The 19,438-nt window shown below is 36.0% G+C and overlaps 1 pseudogene across 1 annotated transcript; it reads left to right on the top strand.

Annotated features, from left to right (window-relative positions):
* Positions 1-15,574: 15,574 nt before the first annotated feature.
* Positions 15,575-18,148, top strand: LOC306641923 (melanoma inhibitory activity protein 2-like; annotated as a pseudogene). The gene is made up of 2 exons (XR_013766830.1): positions 15,575-17,807; positions 18,088-18,148. The product of XR_013766830.1 is annotated as a melanoma inhibitory activity protein 2-like (transcript).
* The last annotated feature ends 1,290 nt before the right edge of the window (positions 18,149-19,438 follow it).

The raw sequence follows: 19,438 nt of genomic DNA, 5'->3' as shown, positions 1-19,438 counted from the left end.
AATATTCCTTTCAGTTCCTTGCAGTGACCAGACTTTCTTCTACCAGGCCCCATCACTTAAAGTTTCCACCACCTCCCAGTAAGTCCACAGGCTGGCATCAAAACCTTTTAGCACATGAACCTTTGTGGGACATTTAAGATCAAAATCCTTATTTTGTTCTACTTTGCTCTTCTCTCCTCTTCCCTTCTTTTCTTTTCCTATTCTTCTCTTATGGACTTCTCTTTCTCTTTTTATTCCTTTCTCCTGCCTGTCTCATTTCTTCCCTCCTTTTCTTCCTTTATTCTTTTTGCTTTCTCCAGTGGAGGTGGTAGTTTTAAGTGGCAAATGTCTGAACTGGATCAAAAGGTTTTATTTTGTTGCTTTTAGTTTGTTGGATAGCTGTGCTAATTTGGTTCATTTATTGCATAGAAAGGAATTTTTTTAGCTTAAAACAATCATAAGCATTTATTATCTGTTTCTATGGTTTGGGAATTTGGGGGAGGCTTAATTTGGTAGTTCTGGCTCAGGGTCTCTCATGAGATGGTAGTCAAGATGTAGGCTGGAGCTACAGTTTTCTGCAGGCTTGACTGGAATTGGAGAATCCATCTCCAAGAGGGCTCACTCAATAGTTAGCAAGTTGGTCCTGGCTATTGGCAGGAAGCCTCAGTTGCTCCCCACACAGACTTGCCATTGGGCTGCTTGAACGTCTTCACAATGTGATGGCTGGATTCCTCCAGAGTGGACAGTCCAAGAAGAGCTAGTCCTATGAGTCATGCACTATCACTTCCTTATATTCTAACGATCATTCAGACCAACCTTGATGAAATGTGCAATGGGACCCCACAAATGCATGAGTATTAGAAGGTGAGGATTGTTAAGAGCCAAGTTAGAGGCTAGAAGCTACAGCCAGTGTTTGAATGCTGGACATGGTGACATGCACCTGTAGTCCTCTTTACTTGGGAGACTGAAGCATGAAGATCTCTTGAGCTCAGGAGTCTGAGGCCAGCCTTGGGAACATAGCAAGACCCAGGACCATAATGATATTGTCTTTTGCATGAGGATTCAGCCAATATACTCCACATTTCTATGTTGACACACGCGATCTCCACTATAGAAAGGAATTCTTGAAATGAGGTATCATAACCTTAAATATTTTTGGTTGTCACTGAATGTAGTGCTTTTGTGTTTGTTTTTAACTATAAAATTTTTTTCTTACTTAATTTAGTTTAGTCATTATACAGTCCTGAATTATAACAGGTTGACTAGTATGAATTTCCTTCATTTTTTCTACCTGCAATTAGCAATCTTAGTCACTTGGTTGTAGTTCAAAGATCCCTTTTACATTAGTTTTCATATGTTATTGTCACAAACAAACACCCTGTGAAATATGTAGGGCTTACATTATCTTCATTATTTGACAGATAAGGAAACATACATAGGTCAAATGCATATTGTTAGAGCAAGTTGGTGATGAGCAAATCTAGGGTTTGAAGATGGATCTTGATGCCTGGGACCCATTTAAAGTCACTAATTATTGGTTATCCCTAAAAATATCTTTTTAGGAAGATATCTTAATCTTCCTAAAAACTTTATGTAGTAGAGTATTCCCACTTTATAGATAAGGAAGCTGGTTTAGGGAGATTAAATTGTGTAGTTAAGGTCACCCAACTCATAATGTAACTTTGACTATTTTCATTGAACTATGCTGACTCTTGAGGTATCTTCTTCAAAAACTAAAATTGACAATTTCTCTGTAAATTCACCTTATCTATGTTTAAATGACTAAATAGGTCTCTTGGCACAGAGTCTAATTTTGTGACTTGAATTCATTAGTAAATTGTTTATAATACTGCTCAGATTTGAAACTCACTGGAAGTTCACTGAGTTTTGTTTGACCAAAAGGTAACACTGTTTGCTACTTAGAATATACTTTTTGAGACCACTGTATCCAAAGTAGGCCAAGAGATAGCCAGCATGGTAGGATTTATGTTGTCATTCTGATACAAAGAGATTTGAGTGTTAAGCCTCCCATTTATCTCATTTTCTAATTTGAATCCATGTAGATAATGAGATAAATTGTGTAGCCTTTGTTTATGTCATGTTTGAGTCTGTTTCTCTCCACTGTGACCACATGGCTACCCGCTTAGACACTCACTTCAGGTTTCATCTTCTGATGTTAGTTATTGCTGTGTCCTTAGGTTTGGGCCAGGTATTTATGAACAGAAGTGGAATATACCCCATTCTGATTGTCTTTTTAAAGGTGCTTGTCCTGGATTTCATTTGCCCATCCTCTTTTCTCTCCCACTGACTGGAATGTCAGCAACTGCCTTGAATTTATATAGAAGCTCTGTCCTGAGGATATCAGCCCTGGATGACCTTGTGGAGAAAACTGCGACTTGCTCTGCCCCCAGCCACCTGTGTAGCTCCATGTTATTTCATGGAAGAGAATATATGTTTTTCTCCTTTGAGCTATTGTATTTTGACTTTACTTCATTATAAATATTTAACCCATACCCTATAAAATGCCAAAATTTAGTGCCTGAAATGGGGTATTCTATAATAAGAAGCTTAAATGTATAACATTGGCTAAGTGGTTGGCTAACATACTTTAAAAAACATTATAAGCTAAAAATAAACCAGTGACTCTTAATTATACAGTGGTACAATATTTGGTGAAACTATCATCTCTGATAATTTTTATATGGCATCAATTTCTCTATCCAGTCTATATCTTCAGGGAAGTGGTTAGAAAGAATCAGATTGCTAATATAAGTTGAATACTACTTGCTTCTTTAGCAGGATCTACAAGGGGGCATCAAATAAGGTGCAAGTTAGTTTGTATTTAGAGTTCAAAGGGAGTCTATAGTTTATCCATTGAAGGTTCTTTTTTCCTCATCTGAAATGACTAATGTGGGGCATTGCAGGGTTGGAAAAAATTGCTCCCATGTGCCAAACATTAAGAGGTAAGCTTGTCATTCTCAATAACCTCCTGCTAGATTTTCTTGGCTCAACTGTGGAAGCTAGCCCAGGCAAGATTTAAGATTTTTTTTTTTTTTACCTGAACCAGTCAGTTGAACAAGTAAAATGTACAGTTTCAAATATGAAGTCTCAATTCTCTATAAAATAAAGATTTATTTCTTACTCATGTTGGCTGTGGCTGTGTTCCACACCCTCAGTCATATCCAAGATTTAAGCTGAAGAGACACTCATTTTGGGGTAGGAGGGCATTGCCATTTTTGTGACAGAGGGAAAAGAGAAGTGGCAGAACCAGCTTTTTGAAAATGATTTATTACTTTTGTTTATATTTTATTAGCCTTAGCCAACCAAGTTAGTGACTGAAGCTGAAATCAGTCAGGTAAGAAGGAATATCTCAAGTCACTGATGTCATTGAGGTGGAAACATCCTCCTGGTGTGAATCAGATGACCTCAGGGTAGCTAGCCATAAATCAAGAGAGAGAAAGTTTTATCTGCCACTGGTGCCAGAAAATAAAGAACTCAGTTGACAAGTTTGATATCTATAACAAACAAAATCTTATAGTTGTGGTTACTTTCTTGTGGCACAGACAGAAGACAAAAGACCTATGGAGTTTTTGAGAGGATTTGTTATCCAAAAAGTCTGGCTTGCAAAAGCCTTTGGTGATTTGATGTTATTTGACACTTAAGTAGTTGAGTAACTCTTAGCTCCCTAATTTATACCAGCAGGAAGTAGGCAAATAGATCTTTGCTTTCCTGTTGAAGCACTTTGCCTTCTATGTCCACTTCATATATGGCCAGAAAGAATAATGGAAAAGAAAGAATCTTCCAGAGACCAAGACAGGACTTTCACAGACAAATGGACAAGGAAATTTCCTTCAGGGATCAGAACCTTAATTTCGCTAAAAAACTTACTTTCTGCTGGAGCATGGATTCTTTGCAATTCTTTTCCAATAGTATTTCATTTTGATAAAATACGTATATGGTATTCTTTTCAGAATGTAACAATTGAATTCATCTCATTTGTATTTAACCATTTTGTATTGACTGTGCTGGTGGTCGTAGATAGCAAAGATTACTTCTCTATTAATTGTAGGTCACTGGATAGGGAAGACTTGACCTTCCTAACCAAAATTGCATCTTCTGCTTACCGCGGATTTACTTGATCCTTCCTTCTATTAGTTTCTTAAAGCAGAAGGTAAAATAGTTGATTTTAGATCATACTTCTTTACTAATATATGTATTCTGTGTTTTAAATTTCCCTGCTTTTAAATTTCACTGCATCCTGCAAATTTGATAAGTTGTGCTTTCATTTTCATTTAGTTAAAAATAAAATTTCTCAAGAGTTCTTCTTTGACCCACATATTATGCAGAAGTGTGTTTATGTTATTGATTTCTAGTTGAGTTCCACTGTGTTCTGAGAGTAGACATTTTGTGATTTCTATTTTAAATTTGTTAAGGTGCATTTAATATGGCCTGTCTTAGTAAGTGTTCCAGGTGAGCTAAGTGCATATTTTGCTGTTGTTGAACTGGTCTTTGTGTCAATTATATTCAGCTGATTGTGTTCTTGAGTTCAACTACCCTCTTAATGATTTTCTGTCTGCTGGGTCTGTTCATTTCTGACAAAGGGTGTTGAAATCTCCAACTATAATAGTGGCTTCATTTCTTTCTCTTTGTAGTTCTATTAGTTTTTGATTCATGGACATTGATGCTCTGTTATTAAATATATGCCCCTTAAAAATTGTTATGTCTTCTTGGAGAACTGAATTCGTTATCACTGGGTAATAACTTTTTTTAAAAAATCTTTGATAACGTTGCTGACTTTTAATTCTGCTAGCATCTAAAACTGCTGTAGCTACTCCTGCTTTCTTTTGATTATTGTTAGTATTTTTTTCCATCTGTTTACACTTAACATATTTATCTTCATATTTTAAATGGATTTTTGGAAGACAACATATAGCTGGGTCTTGTTTTTTTTAATCCACTTTGACAGTTGTCTTTCAATCAGTACATTTAGTGCACTGATGGTCGAAGTGGTGATTGAGATGGCTGGATTCATATCTGCGCTTTTTATTACAGTTTCTATTTGTCATTCCTTGTTCTTTTGCTCCTATTTTTGTCTTTCACTTTTTTTCTGGCATCTGTGTTTCTAATTGTAATTTTTAATGGTTCCACTTCTCTCCTTTCTTTGCATATCAGCTGCATATCATACCCTTTTTGAAATGCTTTTTTTAGTGGTTGCCCTAGAGGTTGCAATGTACATTTATAACTTACCCAAGTCCCCTTTCAAATAATACTGTAGCCCTCATGAGTAGTGTGAGCACATTAAAATAATAGTAATTTGAATTCCTTTCTCCAGTCCCTGTACCAAGTTGTCATTTATTTCACATATACACATATTCACTCAGGCACATCTGTGCACACACATAAGATCTATACATAAGCACACACATTTTTGGTATTTTATTTTGAACAAACTGTTACCTGTTAGTTCCATTAAAAATAAGAAAAATGAACTTTGTATTTTACCTTTACTTATTCATTCTCGATATACCTCTTCTTCATGTACATTTGCTTCTGACCATCATCATTGCCCTTCACTCCAAAGAACTCCTTTTAATATTTTTTGCAGGATATGTGTATTGGTAACATGTTCCCTGAGTTTTTGTTTTAGAAAAACTTCATTACTCCTTAACTTGATAATTGAGCAGGGTACAGAATTCTAGTTTTTTTTTTTTTTTTTTTTTTTCTCCCACACATTTCCACACATTTCTCCACACATTTTCCTCTTGCTTGCATGGCTTCTGAGAAAGTGGGTTGGAATTCATATCTTTGTTCCTGTACTGGTTAAGTTGTCCCCCCCCCCCACTGGTTTCTTCCAGGACTTTTTGTTTTTTTATTAGTTATTTATGACTCATATTCCACATCTCTTCAGTCTAAAGCTCTTTGAGACAGCATTGTCATCTGCAGCCAGTCAGAGAATGGGTTCATCTGGTGCTCCCATTCTCTGAATGGCCCTTCAGATAGCATAGGGTTTCAACCAGCTGTTAAACCTGCCTATAACCTTGCTAACCTTGGCTGCATTCATCTGGATCATTTTTAAAAATTCCCAATCCACCTTCCACCTCATGGTTTTTGCAACTACTGATTTTCCCTAGGAGTGATACAATGAAAAATATCAAATTCCATCATTCTCTGCCCATTTACTAGTTGGGATTCTTTATATGGACTCAATTCTTATCACCAATTATTTGATTATTTAGAAAAATAGTTTGGAAAGGAAAAGATGGATTCATTCCTTAGTCTTTCCTTTCATTTGTTAATTTTTAGACTACTCATTTGGGATCCTAGCAACCTCCGCTTGTGTTCAGAGTTTTTCACTCTTTTGGAGGCCAGGTGAGGAGAGATTGGGATGAACAATTCATCAACTCATTATAAATCCATAAATTTTATAGATTTGATATATTTGAATCAGTTACAGTTATTCCCTTTGATATTCCAATTGTCCTGCTTTGGTCAGTGGAGCTGCCTTCTGATTGGCTTGTATGTTTCTTAGACACTACTGTTAGTGTGAGCCATTAATCTCTTCTTTAACTCTATTAGTTGACTTTTAAGATTCCTTTTAATTTTAGTTTCCTTTCTAGAGAAAATATTTCATAGTCTAATATATAATACATTTAAACTTTTTATGCTAAAAATATAGCATTTTGTTTTATTTTTTTCTCTTTAGAATTGACACAGTGTGTGAATCAATGCACTTTAAAATACAAACTATTTCTGTTTTAATATTTTAGCTTCTAGTTTCCTAATATTGACTCAGGATAGTTTCACAATCTAAGCTCAGTTATCTAGTTAAAAAAACAAAAAATACAAATATTTATATACTTCAGGATATAATGAGGCTTATTAAGGAATTCCTTAAATTTGAAGATAATTTTTAATCCAAATGTGATAGTTTTCTTCCCTTCTGTAGGGTATCAGGCTTGAAGAATGGACAGCTGTTCCTCATTCCATAGGCTGCTAAGACAGAATGTGAGCTGAGAAGGGCCGGAGGCCCCACAGGGAGCTGCTTGGGGGGGGGGGGGTGACCAGAAGGCTCCAGAGTTGGCCAAGGTATGCCAGGTGGCTGCAAAGTCAGCCTCAGTCCCTACAAGCCAAGAGCTGGAACTCACCCATCCAGGCACACCTGAGCCTGGTCCAAGTGACTAGGCCAAGTCCCTGAGGCTGTCTCTGGGACCAAGAGGTATAACCAGAGGGAAACATGGATTTAAATTCCAGGGTATAAGAGAAAAGTTCAGCATACCCAAGAAGTAGTTGAAAATGACTTTTTGTAAACGTTTGAAGAACAATGTCTCATATCAAACCATATACAATAAAATTTTAAAAGAGCTAGAGTTTTGTTTCCGTCTGTGCCCTGTGGAGCACATGTGACTTCAAAGGCAACTCTGGAGGGCGCAGGGAGAAAATAGCACACTTTTATTTCCAGTTTTGGCACAAGTCCACCAAACTGTTTTTGATAGCCAGGAAGCAAAACTTATATTCCCTCTCAATTCATTTTGCATTTAGTAGACCCACCTGTGTTTTTCTAGAGGGAGAGTTTCTACCTCTTCAGTCTGTACATTCCCATTACTTTGAAGCTTTATTTTGTAGGAAAAAAGCAAGAGGGATGCTGGCGATTTCAAGTGAAGCCTCAAATAGTCCCGCTCAGTAAGTGTCCCCTTCCCGCCATAAGGAGTCTCTTCAGAGTTCAAAACAGTTGTTTCTAAGACGAGCAAGTCACTGCACATCATTTTAAGAGATGTCTTAAATGTAAAACAAACAGAGCAGCTGGTTTCATTTCAAAGTGTTGAGACACCTAAGTATTGAGTAAATATGGGTTCAACCTAATACTTGTGCAGATGAGTTTGTGTGTGTGTGCACGCACGTGCATTCATGCCTATATGAAACCCTGAGATCCCAGTCATCATAGAAATTAGAGATGTTGAGTTTGTTCTCAAGGATGCTATCTCTCCCTCACCAATATGGGGCTGTTCATTATGTCTTGTTTCTGGGTGATTTTCTTTCTGGTCTGTCTTCACCTGCCTGGCCCAGTCACCCTTCCACACCTGCACTTCAGTGAAGACTGATTGAGCCGTGTGACATTTATTTCCTTTGGCCTCCTTATTTCTAATGATTGTTAGTACTCTTTCCAAACTCTAGGAATTCACTTTCTTGTTCGAAGCTCAGCGGTAGGTCGCTTAACTGGTTGAAGAGTGATTTTAAGGAGCTTCAGCTGGATTTATGCCTGACTGGTTTTCTGACTTTTGACTGCTCAGGAAGAAACGGTCACTCTGTATGAAATTACCACCTCTGTAAGAGAAATAAAGTCCCAAGTTCAATTATTAGGGGTCACAAGATATTAACTTTGATGTCTTAGATATTAGACTTTTTTTTCTTCCTGTGTTAATTACTCATGACCCATCTTTTTCCTAATCTTTCTGAGTGATGTTGCCTTAAGCCACAATGACAGTATTATAATATTAGTAACAATTACATCAATATGCTAAAAACTTTACTTTGTCCTCCTACCCCTTCTTCTTTCATCAAAACAGGACCTTCCCAAATAGACTTGGTTATGAGTGGAATGAATTTATGTTGGCCTTGTAAGTAATATTATGATCTAAAGTGTTTATCAAATGGCCAACATATATAAGGTATTATATGAAATTTTATAAATACCGAGGTGTTCTAGTCACTTGCAAATATTGTCTACATCTATATTCATAAAAGTTCATAGAATGGTGCTAGTGAACACACACACACACACACACACACACACACACACACACTCACACAATCCACAGATGGATGTGTTCCCCCAAATAGCTTACTGGTTTATTCTAGGGGAGAAAGAGAGAGAGAAACTTACATAAAATATTTATATAACAACATAAGAAAACTTAAACCTAAATGTTAAATTGATTGGAGATTTACATATAAATTGGTAGGAGAAACACATACATGAACATGCACATATGTATTTTGGAGATTTTACACATAATTAACAGAATCCAGAGAAGGAGTCCTTAGACTGGATGAGTTGGTGATGCCAACATGAAAGAGAAGAATCTGGAGAATCTGGGTTGGGGGGAAAGAGGTGGGGAGAAGGAGATGCTAAGAATTGGGGAGAGGGAACTGGTAGGTCCAAGGAGAGGGACTTAGCAGTGAGCATTTAGGGGAAGGCCCGGGTGACTTGAGCTCAGACTCTTGTGACATAAAAGATTTCATGAAGTTTTTTTTACTAATAGCTACAGGGTCTGAGTAAAGCCAATAAATAAGTTTAAGAATATGCAGTTTTGTTTACAATTACAAAGGAAGTAGTAATTATCCTCAAGCAAAATATTTCAAAGGTAGCATATTAAGTATACTGCATGTACTTGCATCATACATGCATGTATACACATGCTCCTGTGCATGCATAAAGCAAGTCTGGCACTGTTGACTAGTGAATTCAGATGGATGGCTTTTTTTTTTTTTTTTTTCAGGGCCAAGGACGGAACTCAGGGCCTTGCAAGTGCTAGGCAAGCCCTCTGTCACTGAGCTAAATCCCCAACCCCTGGAGGGCATCTTTGTTGTATAATTTTGAAACATTTCTAAAGGTTTGAAAAATTTCAAGCACAAATGTTGAGAAAAAACTTTGGAATTAAGGAGGAGACAGTGGACAACATTTTGAGCTGTGAGATTCAGGTTCATGAGAAAATAGCATTTTATTGCTGTCTGAATAAAGCAAAGTTAAATGATGCAGACTCTTAAAATTAGTATTCACCAATAAACTTTGAAGTGAGATTAATTGAGATAGTCCAGAATTAAGTATTTTTAGAGTATAGAAAAAGAGCTGTTGGACATCTTATTCTTTTTCTTTTGTGTCACAATATTAACTCTCTCCTCTTGCGCATCCATCATTTTTGTTTTGTTTTTATAGCCTCACTGAAATGTGTTACATACCATCTAATTCATCCATTTTAAGTACATAATCCAATGACTTTTAATAAATGTGTACAGTTAAGCACCATAATCCAGTTTTAGACTATTTCCATTATTCCCACAGTTTCCTGATGACCATTTGCAGTCAATTCCTGCTCCAATATCCAACTTGGTATAAATATTTATTTTGTGTGTCTTTAGTTATCTTGTTTAAAGTTAACATATTTATGGAATGAAGTAACAAGTAGTTTTATGAGTCTGATTCTTTAAAAATATTTTTTTCAGATGTCAATGAACATTTATTTATTCATTTACATGTGGTGCTGAGGATCAAACCCAGAGCCTCACACATGCCAGGCAAGCACTGTTCTACTGAGCCATAACCCCAGCCCGAGTCTGATTTCTTTTACTTAGCATAATATTTTGAAGCTCATTCCTGTTATTATTTTTCTTTCTTTTTAAATTGCTGAACAGTACTCTGATCTTACCATATCTTAAGCATTTCCTTATTTTTGGCACCACAGTTCGAGGTTCATCTTCTGTTTTCCCTTTTCCAGGCCTGGAACCAACCATTTCTCACTGTATCCCTGGTTCTTCTTACTTATTCATTGCATTTTTATTTCAATTCCATTTTTCAAATCTAGAGGTACTAACTGGTCCCTTTTTAACTATGTTTGTTCTTGAAATGTTATTAGTTAGGGTAGACAGTAAGACCCCATAAACAAAGAAATCCTAAAATACACTGGCTTGAATATTATATTTAATAATGTGTTATTTTAGTACTGTTTCCTTTTCATGTAATAGTCTAGAAATAAGCAGTGTACAGCTGGAAAGGCAACTCAATACAGAATTTTCACTATATCCAAATTTGAGTCAGCTATCAGTACACAAGAAGGAGAAATAGTGGGGAATACACAGCCATTCTTTCTTTTTTATTTTCTTTTTTATTGTACTTTTAGATGGTTCCAACACCTTTATTTTACTTATTTGTTTTCATGTGGTGCTGAGGATGGAACCCAGTGCTTCACACATGCTAGATGAATGCCTTACCACTGAGCCATAACCTCAAACCCAGGCATTCTTTCTTAAGGCTAACACTGAAGTGTCACATGATGTTTGTTCACGATCCATTGTCAGAACCTTAACAGAAGCCAAAACAACCTTCAAGGGAAGTTAGTAAACACAGTTCCCAGTATGACAAGTTATATATCTGTACAATTAAGACAGTTTGTTACCTTCTAAGACAAGGATAAATAATAATTTAGTGTCAAGTTTCCAAATCAGTCCATTACAAACAATACCATTCTTTATTGACAAATGCATATGAATAGTTTTACATTACATCAATAACATTCAAGTAGAAACACTTTCCAGAATTTCCACTTGGCCATTAGCTCCCTAACTTTATCAGTATCCTTTCCTCTCTACAGGTTACAACTTTCTTAAAGGAAAAGAATATGCAAGGAGCTCAATGAAAGTATACTATTTTTCAAAAGTAATAGCTAACATTTATTAAGCAATGTATTTTACATATGTACTGTCATTGAAATCTCACAAAAATAAAGCCTTATGAGGCCAACTTATCTCATAAATTAAAAAGCTAAGGTTTAGAGAGCTTGTGTCACTTACCCAAAACCATATAATTAATAACCCAATTCTAAGCTCTGGGCCACTCTATTTTAAAATGAACATTTTTACCACACTTTAAATTCTTCTAAATTCAGAGTACATCTTAAGATTTTTGGCTATTACAAAAGCTGTAGTAGCACTACTAAGTGACAATAATGAGGCAATTGTAATTCCCTGTGGGTGCATAAAACTTGTAGAATTTGAGTTGGAAAAAAATCCTACAGACAATACTGACATATTCTTAACTAAAAACCAAACAATTTCGAAGAGAGAGTAAGGGGGAGGGATAATTATCAACATTTTCAAAATGTACATCAAAAGCAGGTCAATGCAGCAGAATGATGGTCCCCAACTTAAGATGATCCAACTTGTGATTTTTTTGTTTACAAGTGCAAAAGTGGTATGGATTCATTATGAAATGAACTTAAAATTTTGATCTTTTCCCAGGCTAACAATAGGTGGGAAGATATTCTCTTGAGATGGTGGGCAGTAGCAGCCACTCAGAGCTCCCAGCCAGCCACAAGATCACAAGGATAAACAACAAATGTTTCTATGTTGTACTTTCAATTGCTAAGCAATCATGTTTGAGAAAGTAGGTGCACTGCATACATTTTTTAAACTTTATGTTCAACTTCTAAGGGGTATCAGGAGGCAACATCATAGCAAGGAAAGGAGCAGGTGTAATTGCAAACCTGACTTAAACTCTGCATTCATGGTTCTTGATTCTTCTTAAAAGCACAGCATAAAGACTCTGTATAAAACCTGAATATCAATGATGATTAAGTCAAAAAGCAATTCAGAAGAGTTGGAATCTAAGTGTACGGAATGTTTGCAATTCCTTAACCAATTTATTTCACATATATATCCATTTTCAGGTATGTGCAAGTTATAAATAATACGATATATATCATTAGTTGTGATAAAGTTCAGAGAAATATAAAAGTTGTAAACGGTAAAAAGTTTTGGCAGTAAGTTTTTCTTTGAAGTAGTATATGAAATACAACATGCTATAACAAAACAACATTTACTAATTCACTATAAGAAACCTTATCATCAAACTCCACTACATCATCAAAGAAATTTGGTTCCCTTCTCCAACTCCATTTTCTGACCAAGAACTTAATGCAGTTTGTAGAATAAATAACCTGATGATTAACCCAATATTACAGCACTGCCATTTCCCTGACAGTTCAGATTCAGAAAGTGTAATGTTTTTCTGCTAAATTTCCAATTTACCCAGCTATTGATTTTCTTTTTCTTTTTTATGATGCTAAAGTTTAAACACATTGCTTCAAGCTTTCTAAGCCAAGTGCTTTACCATTAAGTTATACACCCAGTCGCAATTTTTCTTTACATCTTAACCTATCTACAATTAGGAAGGGAGAGATAAGAAGTAAAAATATTTTAGTTGTTGAAGTTACTTTCTTAAATGATCATTACTACCATGAAGATTTTTAGTAACAATTTCACTTATTTCTATGAGCATTTCTTGCTATTCAGAATTCTGGTGTTTCTAAGTTTGCTTAATTTCTTTCTTCTTTAAATTTGTGATACTGGGAATGAAACCCTGGGCCTTGCACATGCTAAGCAAGTGCTGTACCACTGAGTCACATCGCTGGTCCTTTTTATTTTTTATTTCGAGACTGGGTCTCACCTAAGTGGCCAAGGCTGACCTCAAACTTGTGATCCTCCTGCCTTAGCCTCTTGAGTAGCTGGGATTACAGGTGTGCACCTGTAATTCTAAATTTTCTTGATTGGGCAAATTTATTACAAATATTTATTACAAATAAAAAGTTAAAAAAATATAATTAAAGTTACACTAATATAATCTATACTATCAAATAAAAATGAGATGAATAGCATGAATTAGATAAATTCTCTTCATGGCTCTTCAAATTTTATCCTTCTGAAAGTTATCTAATAAATTATCTAATAAATTATTTTCATTTTTCTCCTTTACTAAGTTGCTTAAAGGAAGCCAGTAGGACAAAACCATAAAAATTTCATATTCATTAATAAGTATTGAAATATGAGATATTTTAGAAAGCAAGAATGTAGAAATAGCACTACAATTAGAAAGCAAATGGGAAATTCTCAGTTATAAGACAGACTAATCAATATTTTAAAATAAAGATCTGAAATTTATCAAGTGGGAAGAAAGTACTTGTAACCCTGTTCAAATATTTGTTCCTGTCCTTCCATAATGAATGTTTTCCTTTGTAGATCTGGACAAACTCCCTCCCTTCTGAGCATCACTATCTAAAGTTGACAGACCAAAGATTTATTTCCAAACATGGATCACGATGGAATATAAAGTTGATTCAATTTCTGCTATGCTACTCCCACAAAAATATTCCTGAAATTATTTTCTCAGGCATAGTTAGTACACTGATTAAAAGATAAAATTATCAGCCAAAAAATTTGAACAATTACCCTAAATATTTTTAGAGCTGCTTTATCTAATTTGTCTATTTTTATGATCTCTTTCCCATATTTTATGTCATACTAACACTTGAAAAGAAAATATAGCTTCTAAACTTTTCTCCTAACTTTATTGAATTATAATCGATAGTTCAAACTTACAGCACTGTAATATCTAAGTTCCAACCTTGATATTTTGGCTGGTCTGTTTTTTTTGAGACAGGGTCTCACTATATTGCTTAGGACTTTGCTAAATTGCTGAGGCTGCTGGCCTTGAACTTGTGATCTCAGTCTCCTCAGTGGCTGGGATTACAGGTGTGTGATACTATGCCCAGCTGATAATTAAATTCTGATACGCATATATACATTGTGAAATATCTACCACAAACTAATTAACATATCCATTACCTCACGAATGTAATTACATTCATTAAAATTCCTAAACTTTCATACCATACAGAACAGGATAAGTGTTTTAGTTTACACTGCTCGAACTCTGGCCATAGAAGTGTAAAGAATAATTGGTGTCATCATACATGGTAGCATAATGCCTTGAACTTGTCATGTATTTAGAGATAGTTAGAAAACCAATGACTACTAGTGAATGTTTTCCTTCAAACATTAGATCTGGTTCATCAACAATTCCAGCATAACTTGGAATAAAAATGTATTTGGATGTCTTTTATTTACACGAAGCAATGAACTACTTATCTGAACAACATAATTCACTTTCAGAAGCTAAAACCATTTAAAAGAGTCATACCTTATCCTTTTCTTTGCTATATACTCAGAACCACCAGCTTACGTAGACGTTTCTAAGTCCTATGAGAAGTCAAAAGAAAAGAACATCTGAAAAAAGATTTTGAAGTGCCTTAAATAGGAGGCTAGAAAAACTGACTTGAAAAACAACTCATTTTATGCTCCTTTTTAAAAACATTAGATATATTGTACTTTAAAGAAATAACTTGTCATAAGTAATTTGTGCCCATGTTAGAAACTCTTCTAAAGTTACTTTTCAAATAGTCTAACAGGAGAGTTTTTCTATAGAAGTAATTCAAATTACTTCCATAGAAAGTGTCAACAGGGCTGGGGATGAGGCTCAGTGGTAGAGATATTACCGAGCATGCAAAAGGCCTTTGAGTTTAACCCCCAACACTGCAAGAAAAGGACAAGGATGGAAGGGAAAAGGAGGGAAGGGAGAAGAAAAAAGGAAGGAAAGGGGAGGGGACAGAAAGGAATGAGTCATTAAAACAAAAGGGCATGTGGTACAAATATAAATATATGGCATTAAAGCTCTTACAAAAAGGTTTACTAAGCTTTAGAATTTTAGTTATATCAACTGGATGATATTTTGATGGCACAGAGTAAGTAGAGCTTAATAAGCACCATGGAGGCCTGGCCTAAACCAGAGGGGTGGGAAGGAAGTGGGCTCCAGTGGGACCAGCTTGATCCTGTGCTATTTGGGGTGTGAGCAGGGCATAGCTGAGAGGGTGGGGCCAGGACTGTCCTTGAGGGAAGTGAGGTCACAAAGACCCTGGGGGCCGGTTTTCCTGTCTCCTCACCCTCCTCCAGAATTCTGTTACTAGTGATTGGCTTGATCACATGGTAAAAGTTTGGACTCCCACCCAAAGTCTGGTATCTGCAGCCTGTTTTCCTGACTGGGCAGGATGTAGTTACCAAAGTAGTTTTGGTGCAGGGCAGGGGCCAAGGGCCGCCCCTCAGTCTTACCGGGACCTGGGTCTGGAAAAAATATTCAGGGTTTGTGCCAGCATTGCCTGAAGATGAAAGACCAGGCCCTAATCCTGATACCTTTCATTGGGAGCTGGTAATATGTGCAGCTATTGGATTTTTTACTGTTCTCTTGTTTTTGTGGAGCAGGCTTTATGGGAAAAGAGGAAAAAAAGCTTGCTCTAAAACTTTCTGAACTAATTGAAGAAAAATGTAAACTACTTGATAAAGTTAGCCTTCTTCAAAAAGAGCATGAAGGCTTACAGTTATCTTTAAAGGATGCCAATTGTGAGAAGGCATCAAAAGAAGTGCAACATTTGGAGATAATACATGAAATGCTGAATAGTTCCAAATCTAAACTTGAGGATAAAATACTCTTTTAAGAAAAAGAGCTAAAAGAAGAGAAATCTAAACATTCTGAACAGGATGAATTGACCGCAGATATGGCAAAATGGGTAAAGTCCCTAGAACAGGAATCAAAATCCCTCAAATCACAAGTAACTGAAGCTAAAACAACCTTCAGAATTCTTCAAATGAATGAAGGAGGACTTAAGGTAGCAATGAAAGAGGCTTCGAATGAAAATTCCCAACTGCAGGAAAGTCAGAAACGCCTTTTACAAGAAGCTGAAGTATGGAAGGAAAAAGTGAGTGACCTTAATAAACAGAAAATAGCATTTGAAGACTCTAAAGTACAAGCAGAACAAGTTCTGCGTGATAAAGAAAATCACATTAAGTCACAATCACATTAAGTCTCTGACCAAATGCTTGCTAAAGATGAAAGATCAGGCTCCTGTGATTGGAGAAGACCTAACAGATGATGGTAACTTGGAGCTGGAGATGAAGAGTGAATCAGAAATTGGTACTCACTTAGGTAATCAGCCAAAAGAAGCTATGAAGGAACTGGTTTATGCTGCTGAGTTAAATGCCTCTTTATAAATATTAGAAGGAGAAGGAAGTCAAATTTATACTTTAGTATCTGAAGTACATAAAAGAAGGTCTTATAGAACATACTAAAAATCTTCAGACTGAACAAGAATCTTTGCAGTCAGAAAACACACAGTTTGAAAATGAGACTCAGAAGCTTTGACAGAAATTTAAAGTAAAGATGGAACAATATCAAGAAAATGCAATGAAACTCCACAGGAAATTAAAAGTAGTGGAAAAGTGCCAGTTAGAGGAAGAGGAGAGGTATTCCAAAGGTGATAAAAAGATCAGCCATGCAGCTGAAGAGCTGGAGACCTATAGAAAGTGAGCCAAAGATCTTGAGGAAGAATTGGATGCAACCGTTCATTATTAACAGAGGCAGAGTATTTCCTATGAGGAAAAAGCACGTGATAATGCCCTGGCAGCTTGGAGTGCTGAAAAAAATCTCAAGTATTTAAAGGTAGTAAATGCTCACAACGGACAAAAATTAACTGAAATGCAGTTTAAATTCAAACTTTTAGAAGAAGATCCTTGTGCACTTGATGTTTCGAATACAGCATTTGCCAGAGGGCAGTCCCCATATGGTCCCTCACCATTGAGTGGACCTTCATGTGAAATGAGAGCTATTCCTTTGGAAAAGAAGGGTCCACTCAGATTGTCACCTTTACATCCAGAGGAAGGAGGAAGAAGCTCAAGAGGTCCAGAGGATCCTCTGGGCTATCAGATTAGCAATGAAAGAAGAGAATCTAGCTATGATATGGTAACTGATCCTCATAGAGCACCTGCTGACACTGGGCCCCTGTCATCACCACGGGAACCGGAAGGTAAGAGGATGATCTCTGCACCATATTCTGATCCACCTTCTCTTCTACAAAGGCAAGATGGATATTATTCTAATTATGGTAGACCATGGGAACTAGCAGAACTCAGAAATTTTAATATGCTTTCTTTGGATAAAGTGGATGGGTCTGTGTCTTCAGAAATGGAATCCAGTAGAAATGATACCAAAGATGATCTTAATAATTCAAATGTGCTAGATTCATCTGTCCCTGCTGAAAACCAAGCAAGTGGCAGTGACTTTGCTTTTCACCTCTTGCTCCAATCACAGGTCTAGTGCTTCCAATGGATCCAAGGAAGAGCACCTTTTTTCCTTCCACCTCCTCCAAGAAACATGAGTGGAGAAATCAGAGGTCCATTGTTTCCAGTGGATCCAAGGAATGAGTTCATGGGAACAGCACCTTTTCCCCCTCACCTCCTCCGAGAAACATGAATGGAGAGTCAGAGGTCCATTGTTTCCAATGGATGCAAGGAATCAGTTCATGGGAAGAGCACCTTTTTCCCCTCACCTCCTCCAAGAAACAAAATGGAGGAGTCAGGTCCATTGTTTCCAATGGATGCAAGGAATCAGTTCATGGGAAGAGCACCTTTTTCCCCTCACCTCCTCCAAGAAACAGAATGGAGGAGTCAGAGGTCCATTGTTTCCAATGGATCCAAGGAATGAGTTCATGGGAAGAGCACCTTTTTTTCCTTCACCTCCTCCAAGAAACTTGTGAGGAGCATCTCGAGATTATTTTCCACCTGGCCCACCAATGCCTCCAATTCAATGCCAAATGTCTATTCACTGAGACATTTTCCTCATTATCCTCCGCCAAGAGGTGAATTTTACCCCCCTACCCCCACATTCTGAAAGTAGAAGTGAGTTCCCTTCAGGGTTGATTCCACCTTCAAATAAGCCTGCTATTGAACATCCAGAACCACAACAAGAAACCTGACAATATTTTTTATCTCTCTTCAAAATGACTTATTTCTTATTTTTAGTTTAAGTAACTGCTTTTAGTTAAGTGATATTTTTGCTCCAACCAAAGCTTAATTAAATTAGAATTCTGAGGATAATAGTGTATAAATAAAGATGATTTCAATATGAATTTTATGAGTAAATTATTTCCATTTTATTTTATAGTATAACTTTTAATTTGATTAATCCACTATTACTTAAACAACAATGGGAGTTTTATATACATAATCTTGCAGTTGGGGATATTTTAAACGCCAAAGACTGTGCCTTTATGCCAAGAAATATATTTACTATGATTATAGCAAATGTGAAAATACCTTTATGAAATATTTTAATTGTTTTGAAGTCTTGTTTGGCATTGGTGATACTAATAAAATCAGTATTTCCATTATAAAAAGAATAACTAGAGCATTTTTTTTTTTTTTTTTTTTTTGCGGTGCTGGGAATTGAACTCAGGGCCTTGTGCTTGCATATAACTAGAACATATTAAAAGTAAATAAGAAAACATGACTGAACATGTCATTTAACAGATTTCAAAAACAAAAATTTTCAGTTCTCAGAAAATTTTTAGGAATTGGAAACCACATTAAATTTAAGGTTACTCTATCCCCATTTTCCCTTATATCTTCTCCATTTTATGCCCATTTTCATAAAATTTTAAGATTTGCATTCTGCTGTGGTTCACTGATATGGGGAGTGACCTAGTCTTTGTTTTGCTTTCAGGGAGACTTTAGCTATATATACAATATTTTAATTTTTAAAGAGTTTTTAAAATGTTACTTGAAAAAAAATTTCAAAGCGTTTCAGTAAGTTTTGAGGTATGAACTGATAAAATGAAAACAGAGGTAAGAGGGAATTAAGTACATTTCGGTAGAACTAGGTATAATATCCATGCACATGAATCCTTAAGTAAGAAAAAAAAAGAAAAAAAAAAAAAAAAAGGCAAAAGGACTAAGGAAAGATTAGGATTAGGGAGATATGCAGCAACAACTGGAGGAAAAAAGCATGAAGTGGGCAGAAAAGTAG

The sequence above is a fragment of the Sciurus vulgaris genome (genome assembly GCF_902686455.1).
Source record: "Sciurus vulgaris genome assembly, chromosome: 12".
Classification (NCBI taxonomy): domain Eukaryota; kingdom Metazoa; phylum Chordata; class Mammalia; order Rodentia; family Sciuridae; genus Sciurus; species Sciurus vulgaris.
Note: the sequence above shows the minus strand (reverse complement) of the source record. Positions and strands in the feature narration are given on the sequence as shown.